Here is a 24,933-nt window from a genome sequence, read left to right on the forward strand (position 1 = left end):
GACAGAGGGCTTCAGCAGGCCCTATCTCTGGCAATGACCCCTTTCTTTTTCCTCTGTTATGGAGGCCAGATCGTGAAATAATGTGTTGCAAAGCTGCCTCCCTCTGGCTCTGCACTGGGAACTATCCTAGGAATGCAGTTACGGAGAGCACACATCTCTGCTGCCAGGGCTTTTTGATGACAGAATGACTGGTTTATGTGGCTGTAAGATCTGCTGTCTGAAAAGCAGCAGAATCTATTATGTGTTTCTAAGCAGTGACAGCTGGCACTGCCGTGGTGTAGTTTATGCCGACTCTCATACAGCTTAGATCAGCCGCTTTTCTCTGAGCACCCTGATCTATCAACAAACGTGGTTTCTGGAACAGTTTAAAAGCATTCCGAAATAGGCAAGAAGCAGTTGCTTTCCGAAGAGCCTCTAGCCTTTTAAACAAGCAAAGCATGGGAGAGAGACTAGAGGCAAGACTTGAGGGGAGGGACCCTCCCTGAACCAAAACCTGTCCTTCATGTTTAATTGGAATATTGATACTCTCCAGTCTGAATCAGTCTTCCACTGATGCAAGTCACTGAGGTCGCAGAACCTTACCCGCCTTCTGTGTATCATTCATTCCTAGCTGTTAAGTATACTAGAGAGAAAAAGGATTCTCTGTTCTGGGCAGTTCCAGTGAGATACATAACCACATCAGCATATGGAAGCCACACAAGCACTATACATGTTCACTGGATTCATAAGGTCATGCGATGGGAAAAGTGTACCTGCCTTCAAGCAGACATTACGTGACATTTTACACTGAACTACAGGCTTCATTAACAGCAGACATGTTGTAATTCCTGGGTACTCTTTGTAAGTCTGTTTACAGTTGCAGTGAGTTCAGATCATACTCCAGCTCCACCAGGATTGCGCATCACACCCATAATTCAAGTTCTTTTTTAGATTCAAAGAACAAGTTCAGACACAACAGTTTGCATCCATGGGAGAACTTCTGGAGGGATTTCTTTGACTACAAAGGATGTTAATGTTTTGTCCAAATGTTTCACCACTGAAACATACATATTATTTAAAATATTTATGCCCCACCTTTCCCTCTGACAATGGGGTAAGTTGATCTATACTTAGTATCCAGGACAATATGTCCGTTTCATGCCCACTACTAGGAAATGCTTCTGCTACAGTAAATATAAGCTACAGAGACACAGAATGTGGTGCTGTGAAAGCGAATGAATAGCTATCTGCTATCACAGTTGAACCATACATCCAAAACTATGCACTTCATGAAGAGGACAAGGCTACTTCACTCCAAGGATTAGAAGACTCATAGGAAAGCTAGATGAAGGGCCCACTTGTATCTGGGCTGTACGCTGGTGGATCTTGCAATCTGCCACAGTAAGGCCTGTGCTGCTAGTGCAGTAAGGGCTCCACCGTTTTGCAGGCCACTTCCACAGCGCAAAGCCCCAGAGACCTCATGCAGGTGATTCTGGTCTGCAGAACCTCTACGGTTGTTGATATGTTGCAACAGTGGCAGATTTGGAGAGGATTTGGTGTAGATTTGAAGGGGCTAAACCAGGGGCAGTTTACAGTGGTAGCAGTGCATGCTGGATCCTATTCCTCCCCTTTTCTGGCTCTGGACCTAGAGTCTCAGATTTCAGCTAGTCAAAGAGTTGGCATAGCTGTAAGGAGACCTACTGGAGAGGTAAGTAAAAATGTTCTTTACTTACCTCTTTTGGGCTTTCTGGTCTTTAGCCAGCCCATAGAATGCAGTGCACACTCCATCAGAACAACTGCATGCTCTGGGCCAGCAGGGGTTGAGCTGTAAGAACCTCTGTCACATCTTTGGTTAAGGAGGCCATGTTTAGCATGCTGCCTCAGTTGCCAGGATGGGTTAAGCTGGCCTTGGAGAGACAGACCGTTTAGATTCTAAACAGTCTGTCTATCCAGGGCCAGCTCAACCCATCCTGGCAACTGAGGCAGCATACCAAACATTGCCCCCTTAACCAGAAACGTAGCAGCCTCAGCTCTCCTTCCTCTCCGGTGTTCTTGTTCAGGACTCTCCTTCACTTCTATCCTCCTCTTCCTTTTCCAACGCAAGGAGCAGAAGAGAAGGAGGAGCAGTGGAGGTGAGGAATGGACAGAGATAGGCACCCCACCGTACTTGCTGCCTGAAGTGGCTGCTTCAGTTGGCCTCATGTATGGGCAGGCCCTACATCGCTACTGTTACATACTGTCTGGCACTACAATGTCAGTCAGTAAAGCACTGCAAAAAACCCCTGCTTAGCTATCACAGGAATGACAACAATAAATTCCAACATGGTTTTCAAATATCCATATGCATTTCATACGGAGCCTGAGTTGTTTTCTGCCAACACAGGAAAAGAAGGCAAATGGAGAAACAACACATATGTCACTGACATGACGTCTCCTGTATCTCTTATCATTTTTAACTTTATCCTCCAGTTACATTTAGGCATTCTCAAAAGAACCTAGTAGTACGGCCCAGTTATCCTGTGCTCTGAAATGAAAGGAAAACTCTTCAGACATAGATGAGATCATGGCAAGTGAGTGGGTGCAGCTCACGGAAGAACATAAGGAAGGAACATGGCAGAACTGATCAGTATGGTACATCATGGACTCTGGACACAAAAGGACTCATTTCAGTCTAGTTATGGTATCACAAGGAGAGTTTTGCCTTTCATGACAAGCAGCAGTGTCATTCCTTCTCTTGCGGTGGCTCAGGGTTGGTTTACACATTTCAGCCACCACATGGAGGTTGTTTTAAATACTGTAGTTTCAAGTGTTGGAGGTGAGCTGTTTACATGCAATGGTTTGCCATCTGGATCTAATTATTTTCACAACACCACTACAGAGATTTGTTTCAGGCCATTTTGCTGGTACACGGGGAAAATAGCCAAGCTGCACACAAATGGCTCAGCTAAACTTGGCATCCACATGCTGGGTACAATGTATAAACAGGACCCAAAACACCTTGTAGGAAAGGTGAAAGGGTGAGCACAGCTCACTTCAGTTCATTTGTTTAAAACCATTTGTTACAGTTTAATAAAATCTAATGTTCCCCAGAACAAGTGTCTTAGATTTTTTTCAGCACCCGCATGCCAAGTCACTTCGTAAGCTACAAACTTATCTGCAGCAGACAGAATGTACAAATTATCTCAGAATTACTGAGACATTACAGCATGACTTGGTTAACTTTAGAGAATGGACACTGCTGAGAAATCTACATATTTTAGTCATGGGACACGCAACAGCAACCAAAAAAAATCTTTCCACCAAACACTCCCATATGACCCGAAAGTTCACAATTCCTCAGCCCAAACATGCCTTTTTAGGTAGAAGGGAGGAAGTCTTTTTCCCCATCTCAGTTTGGTTTCAGTCCACATGCCTCAGAAGTAGTTTCTCTTGCTTGCTCACTTACGCACTGTTTCCACATACTGAGAAACTAATACTGCACCCCTATACACAGACAATGAAATCGGATTTGAGCTAAAATACCAATCCAGGCTGCAAATGGACTGGAACTCATTCACATAGCAAGAAAGCTGCTTCAGCAGCCCTATCAAAGAGGGCCCTGCAACTCACAGTCTCTGGCATTAATAGGAAATATCTTCAGAATGATACGGATCATACAAATGCTGAGCACATTTTCAATGTGTTTGCTTAATCATAATAAAATGCTTACCAGCCACAATAAATTAGCACATCCAATCAGCCATTTCCTCGCCAGTCCTGCTGCCCGCTGGGAAAACAATTACAGGAAGAGGAGATTCACTACTGAAAAGCACAATGGAGCTCTCTCCAGAAGAGTTTACATAGACATGAACACGGCCAAACCCACAAGACTATCCCTGGAATAAAGACTGCTCCATGGTTGTTGCATAGCATTGCCATGTTTTTAGGTGTGTACAAGAGGTCAGTAAGGCTGCTATTTCCAGGCTTGGAAAGAATCCAGTGGATTCTCTTCATTCCTATTCCATCTTTGCCAGAGGGTTGAGTCTGCACTTGATCCACATATATGCAACAAGACTGCCCAGGCAGTTTTTTCATTCTCAGTACTAGTCACAGCAAAATTGATTCTAACCATTCACTCCTCTCAGAAGTAGTTCTTCTAGATAGCAGGTAGGATTGCCAACTGACAATCTGGAGGGAGGGGACAATCTGGCAAGATTTTCTTCTTTGGGGTCAGTTACTAGAAATACAAAGGGCAAGACCACTTCCCCCCTCAGTGGGTTTGTTTTTAGCTGTACATCTTAAGCAAACCAACAGCTTCTGGGCTGGATTCTGGCTCCAGTCTAACCCAAAATGGGCGGGCTCCATCCATAGGCTCCATCTGAGCTCTGGTCCCAGGCCTCCTCACAACTGGAGTTTTTTTGTTTGTTTGTTTTTTAATTTCAGGAGCTGGCAAACCTAGTTGCAGCTGCAATGTTACACAGGAGAAAATGCCAATCAAATCTGTCCTGAAAGGCTTGGGAATATTGAGTCGCAGACAAAGAGATTAAAAATCACCATTCTTGCTTGGAGAAGACAACAGACTATTTCAAGAAACCTCCCTTCTGGACCAGGGTCACCACAGGGACTGCCTGCAACCATACAGACCAAGCTGAGTTTTAAGATCTTCTCTCGGGCCCTGCACTCTGATTCATCACTTACTCGAGTTTGGAGCAGCACCTTCTCAAAGGTGATGTTGCAGATGCAGAACTATTCACCTCCCTGACAGTTTTTAAGCAGGTTCTGGAAATATTTCTGTCTCAAAGGCTTTTAATAAGTGATTTTTTTTACTAAGATACATAAAATGGTTCTTTTATAGACATTTTTAATACTGAATTATTTTATATCTTATCTATCATTCACCACCTTGCAAAATACTGCTCTCAAGTGCTAAATACATATTTACTGGTTGGCAACCTTCAGTCTCAAAAGACTATGGTATAAGCCTACAGTACCCATGCAGTCTCCCATCCAAGTAGTAACCAGGCCTGACCCTGCTTAGCTTCTGAGATCAGACAAGATCAGGCCTATGCAGGGCAACAGTAAATTCTGTCTAGTCACCAAAAGCCTTGCTCCAACATAGGCCTCCTTTCTATTAAAGAAGCCTTAGACAGTGCAGGGTGTGTTACTGATTCCACTGTGCTCAAGCAGGATCCCTGCCTAAACAACTCAAGAATATGTTATGTCCCTAGGCATCTGCTGCTACATCTATATACGAAGGTGATTTCCAACTGAAGATTTTAAAAAAATGGCCCTTCTATTTCCATGCCCCAGACATTTCAAAAAGCCATGAAATTTGAACCATTTGAACGGAAAGACATACTTTTCATGCGCTTCGGGCAAGATGGTCATGTTTATCTTTCTAGCTCTAAGAAGCCCTGTAGAGGTGCACAAATAGGCTTTGCGGGAAATCTCAAAAGCTGTAATGTAGTAGCAACTTCATCTTACATTCTTTATGTTGAGCAGAAGAAATGAGGATATACCCTAGTTTGGGTTAGAACCATTTTTTATCTCTGTCTAGCTCTACAGCTGGATACCAGGAGACATTACAAACAACTCTAATTTGGCCCGTCTGACCCCAATTGTTCTCCCTCTTTGTGTCACCCCACCTCTTGAGGTTCTGCCAGCATCACACACGTGGATCTGCCCAATAACCAAGAAGGGCTGGCGGATTTTTTACATTTCTTTTGCACATTATGAGAGTTGGGCATCTGGTATTTTTCAAAACTCTAAAACATTTTAACTGAAAACTGTCCTAAGGAAAAAAAAACACACACATAAAACCGGAAATGTTTCGATCTGAAATCCTTAATTAAAAACATGCCCCAAATACTGACTTTAAAGAAGGAAGTTAAAGAAGAAATGTCCCTTTGCACATTCCAGGCAGCATTTATATAAGCCTTAGCCATGCCAGGATAATGCCCTCCAAGAGTACAAATGCAGCCCTGAAGATTTGTTGCAGGTACCTGTTCACCAGTACCAAAAAGTCATATGATGTGACATGACACAAACCAAAACTAGCTCTCCCCATCATCACGCCATCCAGTTGTCTTTGGATCAGGAGTGAGGGAGCCTAAATAACGACCAAGCTTACTTCTAGAGATTTATCAGATGTGCCCTTCTCTTTGGGAACTGTTATTGCTAAATATCCACTGAACATTGCTACTTTTGATTCTATAATACTGCAGCTTCATGGAATTTGACAACAAAGTTAACAAAAATCAGAAAGGATTGGACATCTGACAACCCTAGTATTGCTCCAACACAGTAGGACATATGTGGAGTTCAGAATAAAGTATAGAACACTGTCATCGCTGTCTAGGTTTTCAAAGAACTGCTGCCTTGTTAAAGAGGTACCCTTGTTTGATTCTGTCCCTAAAAGCGTTCTCTTGCTTGTGGGAAGCCTCCCTGGTATCACCAAGCACTGTTAGTAGAATGGCATATCCTGTGCTGCACACTGCAGAGTGCTTTGAGCTCTGCTTGGTAATTGGCTGAGAGGCACTGAAAAACCATATAATTGTTCATGAGATCAACAACACTCCCTAGGTCCTGGCAGATGTATCATATAAGCAGATAGACAGGCTCAAACTATCTGAAAAACTGGTGATGAGATTTTTTTCCAAGCATTGGTTGGCTCATGTCCTAGAATGAAAAGGCATTCCACTTGTGGAGCGGATGGGTCAAGCTCCCTGGCCACCTTGTGCAGCTGCAGTGATAGAGTGATAGATAGCCAGCATCCTGAACTAATCACTGTGTTGCTGCAGGCCTACAGAGTGACCAGGATGTCCTAACTCTCAAGTTCCACACTCTCAGAACCAGTGCGTTCATGTGTTGACCTTTCTGGTGAGAAAGAATTGACCACTACATTTTTCCATGTGTCCTGCATAAATGAATAATCCCAGAACCACAGCCCTCTTCACAAATGGGCAGGAGAAGAGCCACACTGAGAGTCGATGGGCATTATTGTGACAGTTCTCATAGTGCTATCCCCAGATATATCTCCATTTGTGCGCTCCTTTCCATTTCTATCTTCAGCATTGCTACTAGTCTGTTTTTTAAACTGGACAGCCCAAAGGGCCTTTGAAAACTCAGCCTCATTGCAGTTGGGAACTGGGAATTAGCAATAGGGTATTAACACTCCATGTAAAGTTTTGGGGAGTTCTTTGAGTAGGACTTTCAGAAGACAAACCATGGTTCTTTTCCTGCCCCGCCCATGCCCTAGCCCTCCAGCCAGCCAAGCAGATTAGACTTAAATTAGGCAAAGAGCAAATGCAATCCTAAACACTGTCAAGATGAACATGGTCAGCTGACCCCACAACCCAATACAAATGCATGTATAAGACCTATGCCTCCAAAACAGCCCTTCAGTCCGAGCAACTAGTTGCACTGAATAACTACAGGGTCTCACCTAACCGTACATCATTTACTTTGGTACTCAACCATCAGGTCCACTCTTATCACTCTTATTCTGTCTCTGTCCCCTCATCTGCTCAAACCGGTATCTATCCCCAGCTTGTCTTTGATTGTGTCTCCTGTCATCCTGCCTGTGCTGAAATAGGACCACCCCACTGAGGCCTACCTCAATGCCTGGCCAAGCATGACAGAGCTGGCAAATAATATTCAAAGTAATTCTCAACCGACAGAAGTATGATTAGGAAGGTTCTTTCAACTCCCACTGATACACAGAACAACCTCTATCAGCGCACCATCCTTATTACTGTTCTCAGACACTCTTATTGCTCAAATCTATCTCCTGCTCTGATCTTAGGAGCACTATTAAAACTGAGAAGGGGAGGAGAGGATTAGGGTAATGGTGCCATCGGCCTGCCTTTTGAGGCAAGGATTGGAAGAAGATCTTATTAGAGGTTAAACCTGATTAGATGAAAGAAGGAGCTGCCACTAAAGCCTCCAAAGGAATTTGGTTCCTAACAGAGCAGCTTCCATTCAGAGACAGTTCCTGAGGGGGCCAAAAGGTCAACATCCTGGAGTGAAGTATTTTCAAGTTGATCTGCACACATCTTGAAGTGCGTATTGAAGCTTTATCTACTAGAGTAATGTTTAAAACCATATTTCAAAATCAGGTAATACAAATATGAATGTCTTCTTGGTCAAATAAATATCCAGAAAACTGCACATCAGTTTCTAACTAAATAACTCCCAAACCCATCCATCTAATCCATCTATGACATGTAATAGAGTGAAGGGGCCAAGGGTTTCCAGGCTCCTTAAATGCAAAGCACATGGACAGCATTTGGAGAGACAAGCACAAAAGTAGAGAAGCCCCAGGTGAGAGTTTGTGGTAGGTACAGTGGTGTTACCGTAAGTTGCCTGATTTCTATGCATGAAAGCATCCTGTATGACTGCATAATGGCAGAAAATAAGATTTGACCTGTTTGCTTAATGCTAAAGAAGGCTGGCATAGGCTTGTGCTGTTAATTATTCCTTGAATAGACTTTCTTAGGCTGCAATCTTACACATGTTTATCTGGGAGTAGGTCCCACTTAACTCAGTGGAACTTAATTTTGAGTAGACACACATAGGTTTGTGCTGTTAACCACCTTGAATACCTCTTGCTGAAATTACAAGGGAGATAGGTTACGCTCATAGTCTCATTTACCTAAATCATGGAAGTTCTTGCCCAGGGAAGCACTTGGCTCTGGCCCCTTAAGGGGAAGCATGGGGGGATGACAGTAACATGATCTCTAGGATTGTGCCGCTGCCGGGACAGAAGGGGGGTTACTTACCTAAGCCAGCACTTGCCTCCAGGGAAGGGAAGGTGCAGACCATCTTAGAATATGGGCAGGTTTGTGTGGGTGAAAGCAATCCTTCAAGTACTCAGATACAAGACTTTTAGGGATTCAAAGGTTACGCTCAAAACTTTGAATTGTGCCAAGGAACAGCCATATGGAAACTAGCAGGGTATGTTCCACATAGTCAGCAGACCTCCAGGTCTATTTTGCATTAACTGCAGTTTCCAGATAGTTTTCCTTATCACTATCCTTGGGCCTCAGTAACTGAAATTTCTCCAATAACACCAGCAGACCAGAGAATGATCTTGGCACATTAACTCCTTGTAAGAAGCCCTGCACCCAAGATCCAGCCATCACCATGATATGATTGAAGGGCAGGGCCAGGCCTCAGGCTTCACATCACTGTTTGATTCAGGGCAGGGATGGGTGAAGAGGACTGGAGGTGAGAGGGAAGGAGCCAAGCCAATTATCTCACAGCTTACCACTTCATGCTTGTCTACCTGTCTTGCTTGTCAAACCCTATCAATATATTGCTAGTAGAAACAGAACAACATAAATGCTGTCTCACTAAATGAATAGATTAAGAAAACAGAACAACCATCTCAGCTTGTTTAGGAGTTAATACATTTCCTCCCCAATTACCTGCATTGTTACAATCAAACATAGGAGACCCCCCCCCCAAGATGGGGGACTAGTACTTGACCAGTTTAAGATTTATGCTGCATAAGATTGTTTTCTGAGCAATGAGCTGTTTTTCTGTCAAGTCCTGTAACTTGTAACATTACACTTGTATAACAAGAGTTGTAAAACTACAGGCTGATTTGAATTCCTAAAGTCATAAAATCAGGTAGCTCTAATTTTCCTTTGTTGCAGCTACAAAAAACTTTCAGCCAGGTTCCAGCTGGAGCAAAATAGAACTAAGAAAGTGTCCTAGGCTGAAATCCTAAAACACTTTCCTGGAAGTAAAATTAAACACAATGGGATTTACTTTTGAGAAGACATGCACAAGATTGCTCTGTTAGAATGCTACAAAAATGACAATATGCTGCTGATGGTGGTCCTTGACAAAATCGGCCAACCATGGCCAATTCGGATGCCTGAAAAAAATTCCTACCCTGTATCCTTCCTCTACATTCTGTTGCCAGGTGACCACAAGAAATTACATGGATTTCAGTACTACCCAAATGCTGATGGTACCTAACTCTCCCTCTCCACCCCAGAACACTCTCCCTCTATCCAATCCAGTTTATTCAAATGTCTCCTAGATATTTTCACTTGCACTTTTCATCAGCACATGTCAATATGTACAAGACTGAACTCCTCATTTGTCACCCAAATCTTCCTTTTCTTTATTCTTCCTGTCTACTGACAATGTCACCATTCCCTGCAGATCAGGCACATAGCCTTAGTCTTCTCTAAGGCAGGGGTGCCCAAACCCCGGCCCTGGGGCCACTTGCGGCCCTCGAGGCCTCTCAATGTGGCCCTCAGGGAGCCCCCAGTCTCCAATGAGCCTCTGGTCCTCTGGAGATTTGTTGGAGCCCACACTGGCCCGATGCAACTGCTCTCAGTGTGAGGGTGACTGCTTAACCTCTTGTGTGAGCTGTGGGATGAGGGCTCCCTCGACTGCTTGTTATTTCACGTCTGTGATGCAGCAGCGGCAGCAAAGGAAAGGCTGGCCTTGCTTTGTGCAAGGCCTTTTATAGGCCTTGAGCTAATGCAAGACCTTCATTCATTCATATAAGTTCATCTTTAGTATATTTGTTTATGCAAACCTATGTAAATTTATTCAAATTTTAAATGTAAATTAATTCTTTTTTTCCCCGGCCCCCAACACTGTGGCAGAGAGATGATGTGGCCCTCCTGCCAAAAACTTTGGACACCCCTGCTCTAAGGCAAAGGCTACAATCTTATACACATTTACCTGGGAGTAAGTCTCATTCAACTCAATGAGATTTACTTCTGAGTAGACATGCATACTCAGAGCCTTCCACTCTGCCCTCCATATTCAGTCCACTGGAAAATCATGTTGTTTCTCCTTCCACAGTATTATAAAAATGCAGTTTTTCATGTTTATCCAATTGACAAAATTTCTGATGCAAGCCCTGGTGGTCTCTAACCTTCTCTGTTCTGGTCCTCCATTGACTTATTTCAGGTTCCTCACTTCTCTAGCTGCCAGATTCTACATAAGCTTCTTATCCTCACCTTTAAAGCCTTCCATTACTTTGTCCCCGTTATCTCTTTAAATCCATCATGTCTCAGTCTGTGACCTTTGCTCCTCGACCTCCCTCACCTGTCTTAAGGTGTCCTGATCCCTAAAGCATATCTGCCCTTTCTTCCTTGCTTTCCCCATGTCATCCTCCATAATGCCTCCTTCAAAAGCTTCCTCAAAATTCTATCCTTTTCAGAGGCATTTGACTCAACCATGTAGTCTCCATACTACGCTATGACTGAGCTTAAGTATGATAAATAATCGAATATTCTTCACAGGCTTTCCCTCCATCCACTTTCTTCCCCTTCCTCCATGGTCTCCCTTGTGTCATTTCTGGATTGGAAACCTTCAGGACAGAGACCTATCTATCCAGAGCACCACAAAAGCATCCACATTTTCCACAACTCTCATACAGCCAGCATCCCCAGCAATACTATCAAACATGGAGACATGGAGGCCACACTCCCCTTGGCCTCTATGATGCCATCATAGCAAGATCAAAAAGTGCAACATAGGAGATGGAAAACACGGGACTGTGAAGGTGATAGGGAGCAAGATGATCACTGAATCTGGGGAAAGAAGAAATCTTTAGTTACAGAACCAGTACCTGCAATAGAAGGAACTTCCTGACTAGAGAGATGTCTGAGTATGAACTGCAGCAACAAGATGAGCAGCGTAGGCAAGGGCAAGAGGGAGGGCTTATTTTTTTTCACACAGGATTCACAACATTCCTTCGAAAATTCAATTTAACCGTCCTGTTCTTGTTTGCTAACCAGAACCAATTTAATTGTAAATCTACACGCAAAGCCTATGGGGTGGGGGTGGCGAAATATTTTGCAATGGCTTGGAACTCCCAGTTGGAAGAGAAAGTGCAACTTAACTACTTTGACTCCTTTGGTCCTAATTTTCTGAGCATCAGATTCCCTTCCAGCCTGGGGCAGATAAGCCACCTCCTTATTGCAGTCCAAAGAAAATGACAGACCTAATCATAACTCTGGGCAAAGATATACTTTTTTTTTTTTTAAGTAACAGCTTCTTTCTAGAGCCAAATGGAAACTCTCACCTGCGTTGCCTGCAGTAGGCATGAAATATAGCTCCAGGGGAGCCATGCATTATGGTCAGTGCGGATTCTCAATATGCCCACAATTACCCCTACCCCAGTGTATCAAGCCATTGTCAGGCGATTTGAGAGAAACCCAGCTCATTATCCCATTTAATGTGGAGTGGGAAGACAACTTAAGGCATGTTTCCATCACTGCCCACTCTCAAGAACATATTGCCGGTATCAGTGTGCTCAAGGGTTCCTTGGTTTCATGCCTTGTTGTGACAGTTTAGTAAACAACCTGATAAAATCAAGCACTTTCCAAAGGAAAATCCATTGCACTCATGCTGGCTGACCCGTCTGGTTCTGCTTACCATCTGCACAGGCTTATTTGGAACAACATAACAAATTTAGTTTCCTGGTCTCCTTCAATGTAAATAGGCCCATTAAACTATAAGGGTGTTTACATTCTGGAAGATAGTTGCAGCTTTTCTTCTGATTAACCACAGCCCATAGTCAGTCTTCCAGCTGCTCCACTGAAGTCCATGCTCTCTGTTACCTCCTGCTGGAAGAAAGTGGTGCCTTCTGAGGCTGGGACTGGAAATACAGACATAGATACATGTGCATACCACCCCCAAATAATCCCATTGTAGAACAGGAGGTTGTGACTGTCGCATGGGCCAGTAGCAGTTTGTCTGTGCCAGCAGGTCAAAATTCAGTCCCGGACAAGGAATACACAAAGCAACCAGAGTTGTCCAGGACTGCATTATCATCAGAAAACAACAGTATTCTTGAATGTGCCAACCTTGTCCCCCTCCCAAACTGTAATATTTGGCAAACAGTAGAACTAACAGCAGAGTTTCAAAATGGAATGGCTTTACTCAGTATTGGAATTTGAAATACCTAAATCAACAGTGCCATAGTCTTGCTTTAATGTTGGAAGCATCCAGAAGGAGGGAAACAAAATAGCAGTACAATCCATCCTTGCTGCATGAAGTAACCTTACCCAGGGTTTAAGGCCCAATTCAAATGCTATTGTAGGAGTGTTGAAGGGCTCCTTTCATCCATCTGGGAAGAAACAGAGCAAGCCTTTTCATGTCTACTCAGAAGTAAGTCATGTTTATTTCAATGGTACTTACTCCCAGGTAAATGTGATAGGATTGCAGCCAAAATCTAGCGAGAACCTAACCTAGAAGTCCTTTCCACAGTGGCTCAAGCTGTTCTGAGCATTTGCTACATGGCTAGCAGAAGAGCTCAGAAGCTGATGCCCTTTGCACCAAGGTTTCTCAGTATTTGCCAAGACTGTGTAAATAGCATTATTCTTCCTGTTGAGCCCCTATTGTAAAATGGCTGGAGTTTTCCTTTAATTGCATAAGGCCATTGTTCATTCTTGGCCTGGCTGTTTCAGAAGAGGAAGAACTCTTAAGTGTCCCCATTTGGAAACAATAACAAAAGGATAATGCTGGGCAACAGGTTGTGCAAGCCAGGTCACATGCTCCCATTTTATGAGACGCAAGAATCTTTGGAGAGTTTTTTCTCAGGTTTATGTTTGTACTGGTTAGAGAGCAAATGTTTTAAAAAAGACACTCTGTGTCTCACAAAATGGAGGGAACTCATGAGTGGAGGGCTGACATCATAGGTCCGTCTTATTCACCACAGGCTCTTGTGTTCGTTTTATGTAATTATGCTGGCACAAAAACCTTGCCTTGGTCTCTCTACTGGCCTCAACTTATCAAAGCAACAAAGATTCCATCCTTTAAGTGTTTCTTCTTCATGGACACCATTTCACTGCCAATCTTTGCAGAAAGACATCTCTGCTGTTCTGTGCATGCCTCTTCTCCCTTCTGCTTTTGTTTAACTTAAGAAAGCATTTTTAAAAGCTTTTGAATGAAGAACATTGTGTGCAAAGCAAAGTTGCAGCGTATTAGATTTCAGTTGGAAGAATACTAAAATGGAAGCCTCAACATTGTTTCAAATGGTTAGAGTCTTGCACGTGTGTGTATTCAGTTTACCCAGACCACAAAGATGAAGTGCATCCCAATGAACCCACTCTGGCAGCTCATCTTCTGCCAACTCCATCACATATAATTCAGGAAAAAGATGCCCTTCTAATGTCTAGAGTATTAAAGTTTTTGGATACTATTTCCATTAAATATTGCTACAATAGTTTAACATGGAACTCTACATGTACTGATGTCTAATCAGGGAAAGTTCAGCAAACTTTGGTATAGCAACTTGTACCTGATAAAAACAGGTGATAATTACAGCATTCTTACTTAAGGAAAAAGAAAACCTTAATTGGCTTCTTAAATGCTTTTGTTTCCCCTCCCCATGGCCACTATCATCACTGAATGTATGATTTTGAATAAGAACTCCAAAACAGTTACAAGTCCAGATGCAGTTGCGGGCTAGGAGAGATGTTTTGGAAATGTTACTACAAAGGAGATGTGCAAAGGTAGGGAAAATACAGGGTGGGATAAGCTAATGGAAGGGGGAGATGCCTTGGTTTGCAAGCTGCCTTACAGAGTTAGGAAACTAGGGGTACAATCCTAACCCCTTATTTCAGTGCTTTCCAGCACTAGCATAGCAGTGCCAATGGGACATGTGCTGCATCCTGCAATTGGGTGTCACTCATGGAGGGCTCCTCAAAGTAAGGGAATGTTTGTCCCTTACCTCAGAGCTGCACTGCCCTTATGTTAGTGCTGGAAAGCAATGACAGAAGGGGTTAGGATTGTGCCTAGGGAACTAACCCTGGTTAATCATCTCCAACTAAGGTTCTAGGAAGGAAAGGAACACAACAGTCTCTAACAGGTTAGTGAGGCGAGGGACAGGTCATGAAACCAAAGCAAGATATAGTGGAGTAAATGAAACAGTATATCACAAAACCTGCTCCCATTACTTTAATACCTTTATAAGGCCCTTCACTTCACTTTGAACTCTTCACATGCATCCCTGTCATCTCCAAACTATAATCAACACAGATATCAGCCCAAAACTAATTTACCTTCTTTGCTAGAAAATACCCCGCCACCTGCCCATGCCCCCAAGCCTGCTTCTTTAAAAGCAAAGCTGATTTAACATGCCGAGCGGAAGGCTGACGTGGCTTTAGCTTTTGCATGGAAGGGGAGGAAGGCGTGAATTGCTAATGTAAAAATCCCAGAATTAGATAAAGAAATGTTTGTCAGTATATTCAGGTCAAGATTAGCACTAAGAAATAGTCCCAGTTCAGAAATAATTTTGATTCACTAGATCATATCCAGATAGCTAGCAAAATAATCTTGTACAGAGGTTCCCAGACTGGTGGGTCATCCAGGGAAGCCCTTTCTCTGCCCCCTTAAGGGGTGAGGAGGAATGAAGGCAGCGATGTGATCGCCAGGATCACACCGCTGCCAGGGACAAAAGGGTTTTTAAATTGAAAACTGAAAGTGGGTCATGATGACCGTTTTCAGACTACCTGAGGTTTGGGTAGACCTTCGGAGGCATATGCAGGCTCCCCACACCTCCTGGGAGGCTGGTGCTGTCCCTGGTAAATTAAAAAAAAAAACAACCCTTTCATCCCCAGCGGCATGATCCTGGCAGTCATGTTGCTGCCTTCACCCCCTCCCCTGCAAAGACTTACAGGATTCCCAACTTCAGAGAACCACAGATCTAGTAAACTCCAGATTATTTCAGGACATGAGTTGTTGACATTTTTCCATGCCTAATTACAGTGGCAAAGAGCCACAGCCAAGCCTATGCATTTCTACTCATAAGTCCATTGAGTTCCATGGGACTTACTTTCAGGTAATTGGGTAGGATTGCAGTCTTAGACTTCTTGCTCACCAAACCGATACAGACACTAAGCTCCCTAAGGGGTAACAGTTTGAATTCAGGATGAAGCAAGAGGTACTAAGAACAAAACAACAGTAAGGAAAACACAAATAAACTATGAAACCTCATTGGATGGTAGCCACTTTCCAAGCTACCTGACCACTTCTTATTCCTTAATCATTTGATCTCTAACCAGGAGAAGCCAGGCTCCTTGTAGTGGCACTCCTTGGAAGATTCTCTCCTAGAATATGCTACTTTTCCAGGGAAGAAAACCATTTGCTTCAGTGGTGCTACTGGTTTTAAATCCTGGCCTAACTTTTCAAAGCTTGAACATAATGCACCTCACCACACACACACTTTGGTAAAACTATTACCCATGGAGAAGCAAAGCAACAAAATTCGCATTTCAATGAGGTCAGTTATACAATTTGGTCCTTCTAATTTCACCCAATAAAGAGAAGGCAGCCCTCTCCAATATCCATGATAACTAACAGATCAGTTAATGGCTATCAAAAACTCCTAACTTTTTCTCCTTGCCTCCTGCATCCACATCTTTTACTTGTGCCCCTTCCTGTAACTTCCAGGGAGATAGGGGGTGAATAAACTAGGCTTAAATAAAACTGGTGAAATCATTTATGAACTTCCATGTAATTTAGTTTTCCCTTGCACAGAAGGTGGATGGGTTTTAGCATTAAGCACAATGATCAGTGGATTCGACTTGGATCCAACTGTGATGGTTTCACCATTAGTACTCTTGTGGCTGGTAATGATCTCACTGTTCTTGCTTTGTAATATACGTACTTCTTGAGCAGTTCAAACCTGCATAATATATTCAGTGGCAAGAGCTTTAGTAATGCCCCTCCCTTCCTTGTGCCCTGGAGAGAAATCACTGCAGACAGCATCCAGAAGAAGATGCCTGTGAATTTAGTTCTGAGTGTGCATCTCCATTACTCTACAGCCAAGGATTGTGCTGAATGGAACGGTTTCAAATGGAGAAAGGTACCAAGTGAAATTCCTTAAGGACCGGACTCAAATTCAGAAACCATCTCAATATAGATAAGAATCTGGAAGTTATATAAGACCAACTGGATGGTCCTGGAAAATGGAGTAATAAAATATATTTAATGGCCCAATCTTATTTGGATGTTGCATCAAAGTTTCACGGTTGCTGGCACAACATTCATCCTATCCTAAGCCATGCTGAACCAACAGCACATGAAAGCCAGCACAAGGGCCAAATGCCAAGCCTGTCATTTCAAAGCAATACCGACACAGGCCCTTCCCAGTAATACAGCCAGTGTCAGTGGAATAATAAATTACCATAAAAAGAAGTCATCACTGTTTTTTCTCCTTGGACTTCCACCAGCTATATAAGGGTTTGAGGAGACCTGTAGACCACCAGAAGGCCTACAGAGAGATTTGAGAAAAATATTTTTCCTGACCTAACTGAGGCCTCCTGATTGCCCCTACCACCAGTGGATGCAGTATATGCCCCATAGGTGTGACTGCATTGTCACCAATAATGGGTGAATGCATTGGACAGTTGGTAATTACTCAACTATGTTGTTGTTGGCAACCTTCAGTCTCGAAAGACTATGGTATTGCGCTCTGAATGGTGGTTCTGGAAGAGCGTCTAGTGTGGCTGAAAAGGCCGATTTGGGAGTGACAATCCCTTCCACACTGGGAGCAAGTGTAGTGTGTCCCTGGTCTGTCTCCCTGGCTGTGGGCCTTCCTTCTTTGCCTCTTTGCCTCAGACTGTTGGCCAAGTGTCTCTTCAAACTGGGAAAGGCCATGCTGCACAGCCTGCCTCCAAGCGGGCTGCTCAGAGGCCAGGGTTTCCCACTTGTTGAGGTCCACTCCTAAGGCCTTCAGATCCCTCTTGCAGATGTCCTTGTATTGCAGCTGTGGTCTACCTGTAGGGCGCTTTCACTCAACTATGAGTATCAGTCTTATCCTAGGTATATTCATCCGTACTTACTGCCAGGAAAAAGTGCAGCCTAATTTCCAATAGAAATATGTATGCAACTTTAATTTTGATAAATTCTGTAGTAATCAAGTCTCATTTTGAAAAGTTTGCATTACCCAATTCTCCACTTAGGTACTGGATATTGTTTTCTATTCCAGTTATATAAAATTCCATTTTGTATAAATTAATTAGCGGACCTTTTTAAATTACTGTTAGACACCAATACTTCAAAACCTTCTTATCCCAATGCTCCACCGGATCCAGGGCCTATGTGTCTGGCTAAGTGCCTGACACAAAGGTTCTTACCTCAATGCCGACCTTTTTGTCGGTGGTGAATTGAGTAGCCTCAATGCGGGGCTAATCCCTTTACCCAGGGGAAGAGGACAAAAGTCCTCTTCTCCCAAGGTGCCCCCTGCAGCTGCCGTGGGCGCCCAGAATGCGGTGGCAGCCGTTTTCAGTGCCACCGCAGCCGCGCACCACAGGAGCTCAAGATTGGGCTCTGAATTAACTAAATTGCAAAATAGCTAAGCTGTTCAGAAATCTCATAACTGAAGTTTCTATAGACTTTTCTGAGTCATAAAATTTAAACAAATTCTTCCATTACTCCTCTTGATATTGTGGCAAAAACACTGCTCTAAATCAAGGAGACTGATCAATCAGAGGAATTTTTTTATTTCTTTTTAACATATAAACTACAAAATTATCTGGTTCATTACCTTTAAATCCTTTCTTTCATAACTTTGCATTATTATTTCTGTCTGCATACAATTTACAAAATGTAATGGCTTTTTCAGTGATTCTGGCCTCGAATGAAAACAAGTTATTTTATGCTCCTGTGCAAGCTTCTGAATTTGTAAAGTCAAGGGATTTCTTTCTTTCCTTCTTTTCTTCGTCAGATAAGACGGTTAAAAAAAATACAAAATTCCTCTTCCAGCTTTTGATGCTTCCCAGATGGGTAGACAACACTTGCCTGGTGTCATATTTATACAAAAAGATTCCTCCTGTCTTTCTGACACATTATTGACTACCTCTTCATTCTGTAACAATAAATCATCTAGCTGCCATTGTCTATATGTTGACTTTCTACACTCTGTTCGCAATTCCAAAATTATGGGACAATGATCTATATATATCCGCAGATTTATTGCTACCTTGAGCCAGGTCAAGAACAAACTGATGCATAAGAGTTCTTAGGAACAGAGAACAAAGTATAATCCTATAAATTTGGATCAAAATGTTGCAATATGTACTTAAATCATGACAATTTGATAGATTCTTCAGAAATACTTTTGGTAAATTGTCTCAAATCAAAATTATCTCAAAATGGTACTTTATAAGACACACAATCTATCTAGGTTTTGGCATTCAACTCTTTAAAATTCTCACCCTTAGAATATCTCTCTAGCAAGTTATTCTTCCAAAATCTCACAAACTCTTTCTTAGAAATGTTTCTGATTATAGTTGATGCCTAAATACAAACAAGTACAATTTTCTGTTTATATATCAGACATAGTAATTCTGAGATTATAGGCATTTTATCCTTAGCTATAACTGCTACCATTTTTCTTCACTGGTGCATGCATGCTACGTGGGGTATCTAACTGAGATTGATCTGAGATACAGTGGCATAGCCAATGAACATGTAGCTCGGTTCACAGCTCAAAATGATGCCCCAGAAGTGATGTCACAACCGGAAGTGACATCCTAATCAGAAATGACATCATACTCGGGCTTTTTTAAAAAGTGCAAATTGGGGGGAACCTACCTCCTCCCCCCAGCAGTTCACCACCCACTTGATCTGCCACCTCCCTCCAGCCAGTGGCATAGCTAAGGCACCTATCTGCTACCTGGGACCAAAGAAGATTTTGTAGCCCCACCTCCACAACAAAATCAAATTAAGTAAATAAATAAAAAGTGTGCCCTTTATTGGTTAGAGACACAGTACTGGGGTGAAGAGGGACAGTTATTCTCTCCCTACTAAATATAAGAGGAACCCCACTTCAAGAAGTGCCTCTTTATCAGTTAGCAGGAGTACCTGTATTATGATACATGGAAATGAGAGCTGACTCATATTAACACCTTATTGGTTCCATGCTGTGTCATAACAACATATCATTGGCTCTCAGAACAATTAGTCTCACGGGTCATTTTTGAGTTAAAGAAATCCACTTTTTATTCCATAAACAAAAGTTGTGTTTTTGTTTTCTGGTTAATTGGCCATGTTTGATAGAATACAGATATTCCAATTGCATTCTGCATTAAATACCTTTCCAATGATATATAACATGATGGTATTATTCGTACACACCAAGATTTTCACAATTTTGGCCACTGGTGTCAAGCTTAGCATGTTGCCCCCCTAAAGAGAGCGACTAAGATGATTACGGGGCTGGGGCACCTTCCTTATGAGGAAAGGCTATGGCGTTTGGGCCTCTTCAGCCTAGAAAAGAGATGCTTGAGGGGGGACATGATTGAGACATACAAAATTATGCAGGGGATGGACAGAGTGGATAGGGAGATGCTCTTTACACTCTCACATAATACCAGAACCAGGGGACATCCACTAAAATTGAGTGTTGGGCGGGTTAGGACAGACAAAAGAAAATATTTCTTTACTCAGTGTGTGGTCGGTCTGTGGAACTCCTTGCCACAGGATGTGGTGCTGGCGTCTAGCCTAGACGCCTTTAAAAGGGGATTGGACAAGTTTCTGGAGGAAAAATCCATTATGGGTTACAAGCCATGATGTGTATGCGCAACCTCCTGATTTTAGAAATGGGCTATGTCAGAATGCCAGATGCAAGGGAGGGCACCAGGATGCAGGTCTCTTGTTATCTGGTGTGCTCCCTGGGGCATTTGGTGGGCCGCTGTGAGATACAGGAAGCTGGACTAGATGGGCCTATGGCCTGATCCAGTGGGGCTGTTCTTATGTTCTGATGTTCTTAAAGCTTGTTGCCCGATACTACTGCTACCCCCTGCACCTCCTTAGTTATGCCACTGTTGAGGTATCTTTTTCATCTTCCCTTATGTGTATTTTTCTGTAATATGACAACTACATGTCATTTTTGTAACAACCTAGAAAGTTTCCTACTTTCTTTTAGTATATGTTTCATGTCTTATGAAAATGGTTTTTCAGACAACTGGGGATGCAATCCTATATACACTTAACCTGGGAGTAAGTTCAAAGTCCCATTCAAATAAATGGGATGGGCAATGGGAAGTTATTTGCAATGGGCAGATAAATGGGAAGTCCTATGTAAGGCCCCAATCCTATTCAGTGTGCTCCGAGTCTGGCCCGGTATGTTTTCAGGCCCTAGCACCAGTGCTAGCTAGCACCGATGGAGAACTGGAGCTCTGCCATTCGGCGGCTGCACATACCGCCAAGCAGTGGAGAGTTCGGTGGGGGCATGGGAGGAGGCGGTGTTCTGGGGAGGGGAGGGGGGAGGAGGGGAGGGATGCGGAAACGTTGAAGCTTTGCTCCACTGGATCCAGAGCCTCTGTGTCAGGCTGGCCACCCGACACGGAGGCTCTTCATTCTACGCCGACCATTGGGTTGCCATAGTAGCTGGGGACAAAAGGCCCCTTTTGTCCAGGGGATAGGATTTGGTGGAGACTTCCATCTGTCCCATCTGCCCTTTGGGTCCTGTCTTTCCTGCCATTCCTCTCTTCCTCCACCCAGGAACACCTTCCCCACACCCGCCCACCACCCTCCCACTGCCTCTGCGCTGCTTGGGGCTTACCTGTGCTCCGCCAGCAGCCAGGGCTTCCATTGCAGCATCGATGGGGCAGCACAAGCCTCCCCGCTGGCCCCACTTGTTCTCTGGATGATGTAAACATGCCTTATGGCACATTTGCAACACCCAGCGCCAGCACTGCGGTCTCAGTGCCAGGGCAGCAATCGGACTGCTTATTGGATAAAAGTGACTGTCTCTCCCTGCGGCATTAGAGATGGTCCCAAAAGAACAGTGAAATCAGATAGAACAGGTATAATCAGAAAGAAGGTGTGGGGTCTATGCCTGGGGGCTGCACGGGGGCGGCGCAGAGGCGGCAGTCAACTTACCCCGGAGTTAAAGGAGGTGCTGAGACCTGGAGACTGGCTTACATGAACAATTTAATCTGGTGATATTCTTTACATTCATCAGGGCCTTATTACGCCACAAGGGCCCTGGTATATAGTCCTCAACAGGAGTTTCACCTCCGTGCAGGTACAACAAAGTTGAACGGTTCAGGACCCCCAAGGTCTACAGCACCCTGTTCTGGTTCAGGTGTGCCTCCCCTGGAAGGGAGGGACCAGTTGCCCCCACCAGGGACCCTTTTGGCCCTTACAGGAACAAGTAGAGGTAAGGGATTGCTTACCCTTCCCCCAGCCACTTCTCCCCAGCCAGAGCCCAGGGAGGAGGAACCTTTCCCCATGCCTCCCAGGCTCCTTATGAAGCCAGTAGCTGGCCCAGCGAGTGACCATCTGGAGATCCCATGAGGTCTTGGCCCTACTCTCCAGGAGATGCTCTGCCTGGGAGCCCAGTCCAGACAGTACTTGTGATTTACTCCCAAGGAAACCCTTTCTCCTGAGGAGACCCCTGCTACTGAGGAGACCCCAGCCACCGGGGCTGGGCCCAGGTGACAGAAGGCTAAAAGTATTTTCTCATCAGAAATCTCAATTTTGGTACCATGTTTACTTTTATGGTTTAGGGTCAGATTATCATGTTTGGAAAGTATCTGCTGCTCAGTCACAGTGGCTAATGCAGAATGATTGTTTTCCTCTATGACAGGTGCACTGTTATCTGCAGGTTTAACTAAAGTTGTGTTTTTTTTCCCCTTTCCTGCTAGTGCTTCTTAAAGTGCTCCATGTGGCTTTTGATTCCTATTTGTGAATGGATTCCAGTTCATTAAAATTAATGCAATCTTGATACTAGCTTCAGTAGGATGTGGATTGCACTGGCTGGCACTTTATAATGTAGGTGACATAGGGCCAAACTACATTTTGCAGATCTGTGATTTGTTTTCACACTAAAACTCAGCTGCGGAGGTGGGGGTAGGTTGTCAACATCTTTGGTGTTTAACTCTTTTTCCCATGCCATTCCTTCATCAAAATCTAGGCTGCAGTGCTTGTATTTTTACTATAGTGCAAACAGCAGCCTGGGGAGAAATTTCCCAACTGTGATTGGGAAGATAGCATGGGGAAAATGTACAACACCACCCCAACACCCCCACCCCCACTGAAGAAACTGACAACCCTCAATGGCTATATTTCAGGGTTGTTTTTTTAAAAAGTAGCTTTCGAGACTGAAGGTTGCCAACCAATACCAGGACATTGGGTGATCCCAACCAACTTTCCAGCACTGGCATAGCTGTGCCAATGGGGCATGTGCATCCTGCAGTTGGGGGGCAGTCATGGAGGCCTCATCAAAGTAAGGTGATGTTTGTTCCCTTACCTCGGAGTTGCATTGCCCTTACCTTGGTGCTGGAAATTTGGTTAGGATTTCGCCCTAAGTCCCACTGAACTTACAGCCCAATCCTATCCATACTTTCCTGGGAGTAAGCCCCAATGACTCTAATGGGACTTACTTCTGAGTAGACATGCATAGGATTGGGTTGTGAGTCTCATTGAACTTAATGGGACTTACTTCTGAAATGCACAGGATTGTGCTCCCAGTCCTATGTAGTTTGGCTCATCATGGGATATTCTATATGTATTGGGCAAAAAGGATACCACCTGAGCTCTCTTGTTGACAAGATTCAGTGTGTACCAGAGCGTGTCGGTACTAAACCTTTCTGTCCAGGTGAAATGCTACTCTCATCATCATCTCCCAACATCTGTCCCACTAATTGTGGAAAACTGAACTAAGTGTGGCTGACTGTTGTGGCATCTTGCCCTGTCCTTCAGAGATCCCTAGTGAGGGACCACTTCATAGGAAACAAGCTTCTTGAGTTGCTATGGGGTCAATAAGTAGCTATTAAGCTAGTCTGCCAAAGCCTCCTAGGGAATGACCACAAGTGGTTCTGAAGCTGGGGATACGCGTGCCTAGGGAAGAATACCTGGCAATGTGGGCAGCTCTGTGCCCTTCACAACCATCCTGTGGAATGCACCGCCTGGGAGCTCGGCAAGACAAAAGCTGTGGCTGAGATTTATTTCATTTTGATATTTTTATAGTGCAGGGAAATCTTATGGCTATGCATAACATTTATAGCTGAGCAGACAGCCTATGAAAAGAGCAATCAAACCACATGCTGTAATTCAACAAGGTGAAGCACAGGCAACTCATGAAAGAGAACAAACTGCCAACCACTGTTCTCAGAGATCACGTAGCCTGCATAGCCCAGTTGCTACAAAACCTTCTCCTGGAACTAAGGCCAAAGACCTTTCCAGATCCTAGAAAGGGAGCCAGGTATAGGTTTCAGTGCAGTTCAGACATTAGGACCAAGACATCCTTTCTCATGACTATGCCTCTATATGGTCTATGAGTTCCTCTTCCCAGGTTTGCAAAAGCAAAAACTGAAGTATTTAATTTCAACCCTACAGCCATTTTCCAATTCTTATCCTACTTCCTGTAGCAATAGGGGTCTAATAGCTGTCCTTAATATAATTTATATTGTATCTCTCCAGTATATAATTTATACTGTGTTGCAGAGGAAGTCAGAGGAACTGCCAGTTGTTGTATATCTAGTCTTACAAGTTTAGAAGCAGTTCTGAAGACATTCACAGTAACCCAAGAGTCATTTTTTCCCTAGGGGCTGTTTAGCTCAGGCTTGTGTCAGAAGCCAGCAGTCACCAGAACACCTGGGCTGGGGTGAGGGCTATTGACATCTTATCTCCCCACCTTTTGCTACTGGTTAAAGATTCTGTGTGAAGGAAAGGCAACAGGTGGAGGCAACTCTGCCATAATTGGCCCCCCCAAATAGGAAAACATTATTTTCTTGTTTTTATTTATACATAAACCACTTTAGGAGGCCTCAATCTGAAAGGCAATGTACAAATAAAGAAATAATGATTCCTGTTTTAGGAGTAGGCTCCCCTCCCTCCCTGAAACATCCCAATTCTTCTCCAACACACATTACTTCGCCTCCCTGCCCATGGCCTGCCACCAATGCCTACTTACTATGCCTGTGGGGCCGCCCTGAGCCACACCTCTCAACACTTGCGGCAGCAGCCTGACAGCAAACAATA

The 24,933-nt window shown here is 43.8% G+C and overlaps 1 protein-coding gene and 1 long non-coding RNA gene across 2 annotated transcripts in view; one reads left to right on the forward strand and one right to left on the reverse strand.

Moving 5' to 3' along the window:
• The window catches only part of HPSE2 (heparanase 2 (inactive)), a 159,213-nt gene that overhangs the window by 68,116 nt on the left and 66,164 nt on the right, over positions 1 to 24,933 (reverse strand). The gene's annotated exons all lie outside the window — the stretch shown is intronic.
• LOC136646071 (uncharacterized) lies at positions 4,039 to 4,812 on the forward strand. The gene is made up of 2 exons (XR_010794195.1): positions 4,039 to 4,125; positions 4,402 to 4,812. It is a non-coding gene; the product is annotated as an uncharacterized lncRNA (long non-coding RNA).

Source organism: Tiliqua scincoides, chromosome 3 (assembly GCF_035046505.1).
Source record: "Tiliqua scincoides isolate rTilSci1 chromosome 3, rTilSci1.hap2, whole genome shotgun sequence".
Lineage (NCBI taxonomy): Eukaryota > Metazoa > Chordata > Lepidosauria > Squamata > Scincidae > Tiliqua > Tiliqua scincoides.